The sequence below is a fragment of the Cornus florida genome, unplaced genomic scaffold (genome assembly GCF_030987335.1).
Source record: "Cornus florida cultivar Cherokee Brave unplaced genomic scaffold, ASM3098733v1 CherokeeBrave_3.0.0_Hap2_Chr06, whole genome shotgun sequence".
Taxonomy (NCBI): Eukaryota; Viridiplantae; Streptophyta; class Magnoliopsida; order Cornales; family Cornaceae; genus Cornus; species Cornus florida.
Genome location: NW_026775576.1, coordinates 34,228,164 through 34,230,646, shown reverse-complemented (window position 1 = coordinate 34,230,646; position 2,483 = coordinate 34,228,164). Strand labels below are relative to the sequence as shown.

Below are 2,483 nucleotides of genomic sequence, written 5' to 3'. Positions count from 1 at the left end.
ATTGCCTCCATTTAGAGCACATCACTATGAAATCAAACCACAAACCATTCAAATGCTTCCTAAGTATCATGGACTTCCCAGTGAAGAACCTTATAAGCATTTGGATGAGTTTCTTGAAGTGTGTTCCACCGTGAAATACACGGACATGCCGGAAGAAGTTTTAAGATTTAAACTTTTTCTTTTCACCCTTAAAGACAAGGTAAAATATTGGTTCAACAATCTTAGGCCTTTTTCGATAACCTCTTGGGCGGAAATGCAACAAGAGTTCTTAAAAAAATACTATCCGGTTTCTAAAACCAATGCCATGAGAACTTCATTTACAGAATTTTCTCAAGGGGATGGGGAAATGTTTCATGAGGCATGGGAAAGGTTTAATGATTTGCTTAGAAAATGCCCTCATCACAAGGGTATAGTTGATGCATCTATGGGTGGTTCTTATCTTGATAAACATGAAAATGATGTGTGGCAATTGTATAAAAGTATGAGTGAAAATTCCATGCATAGGTCCTTATCTTCTAAAAATGGTATAAACCTACGTGGAAGGAAGAATGTTGGCTTACATCAAGTTGACAACTCCAATGACATAGCCGCCGAAATAAAATCCTTATCTCAAAGGTTTGATCAATTTTTGATCAACCAAAATTTGGCAAATCAAGTATCTTTCTCCCCTACTCATATTCATCATCGTGCATCTAACGAATCTTGCATGGCTTGTTCAAGTGTCTTGCATTCTACTTCCAATTGTCCTCATAGACATGTGCAAAGTGAGCCCTATGAGCAAGTCAATGCTACATTTGTCAATCAAGGGAATAATCCCTATGGCACTCATTACAATTCAAGTTGGAGGAACCATCCGAACTTTTCTTGGAAAAGCCAAGGGGAAGGCTCAAACCCTCCCCAAGGTGGTTTTCAAGGGAAGTATGTTCCGCCACCAATGCAAAGCCAAGGTTCCCAAGGTTTTAAATCATCATCATTTCAATCACATGGCAATCAATTTTCTAACTCTCATTTTCCTAACCAATCATCATATTCTCAAGGAAACTCTAGGAGTCCCACCTTTGAAGAGAAAGTTTTGACCGTTCTAGGCACTCTAGAGGCGAACACTCAATTGCTTCATTCCCATTCTCAATCCATTGCTAAGCTAGAAACCCAAGTCAGGCAAATAGCTAATACCTTAAATGCTAGAGAGAAAGGGAAAATGCCTTTGAATGACCCACCAAAGCAACAAGGTGTTGTGAAGACTCATTCCTCATCGGAAGGCCCCACAATTGAGCATTTCAATACGGTGACAACCTTGAGAAGTGGGAAGATTGTGGACAACAAAGTAGGTATTCCCAATGAAGAGAATGAACCAGTGCAACCAAAAGTTTACACCCGTCCAGTTTCATATCCTATTCCTCCTTCATTGCATATGCATGATCATTCAAATGAGAAAGTGTTAGAAAGTGATTTGGAAAGTGAGTCCAAAATTGATTTGAAAAATGAATTGAACAAAGCTTTGAAAAAGGATTTTTAAAATTCTTATGTTGAAGATTCTTCAAAGAAAATTTTTGAAAAAACTTTTGAGCCAAGCGTTCCATTTCCGGATGCCTTGAAAGGATCCATTTATCTTGATAAACAAAAGACCAAGACCAATGAAATCTTTGAAATGTTTAGGCAAGTGAAGATTAATCTTTCACTTTTGGATGCAATTAAGCAAATTCTGACTTATGCCAAGTTCTTAAAAGATCTTTGCACCCAAAAGAGGAAGAACAAGAGCCAAGCACCTAGGAAAGTGGTCTTGACCGAGGAAGTGAGCTCAATCTTGCAACATAACATCCTCCCAAAGTTTAAAGACCCCGGTTCACCTACTACTTCTTGCATCATTGCTGACTATGTCATTAATCGGGCTCTTCTAAACTTAGGAGCAGGTGTTAATCTTCTTTCATACTCGGTATATGTCAAATTGGGCTTAGGAGACTTGAAACTGACATCGGTGGTTTTGCAACTTGCTGACCGATCCATCAAAAAGCCTAGGGGTATCATTGAGGATGTCTTGATTAAAATTGATAAATTATTCTTTTTGGTCGATTTCGTTGTCATTGACATGGAACCGGTTCCAAATCCCAAAAGCCAAATTCCCGTTATTCTTAGCCGTCCTTTCTTGGCAACCGCAAATGCCAATATCAATTGTAGGACGGGGGTAATGAAAATTTCATTTGGGCATATGAAAGTGAAGTTGAATTTCTTCAATCTGACCCCAAATTCATTTGACAAACATAAAGAAGTAAATGTTGTAGAAAAATGTCTAGACAATGAATGTGAAAGAATGTAGTCTTTGCTTGAAACCAAAACTTAAAAAAAATCATCTTCAACCTTGAATCCAAACAATGATGTTCCAAAATCTTGCTTTGAGAGGGCATAGAAGCCCAAAGATCATATTGACAACGGACCAACAATCTCCTTTGAACCTAATCCAACAAGTTCTTTAGGGAACCGTTTGT

The 2,483-nt window shown here is 38.1% G+C and overlaps 1 non-coding gene across 1 annotated transcript; it reads right to left on the bottom strand.

Annotated features, from left to right (window-relative positions):
• Window positions 1-300: 300 nt before the first annotated feature.
• LOC132315282 (small nucleolar RNA R71) lies at window positions 301-410 on the bottom strand. The gene has a single exon (XR_009483612.1). It is a non-coding gene; the product is annotated as a small nucleolar RNA R71 (small nucleolar RNA).
• Between the last annotated feature and the right edge of the window lie 2,073 nt (window positions 411-2,483).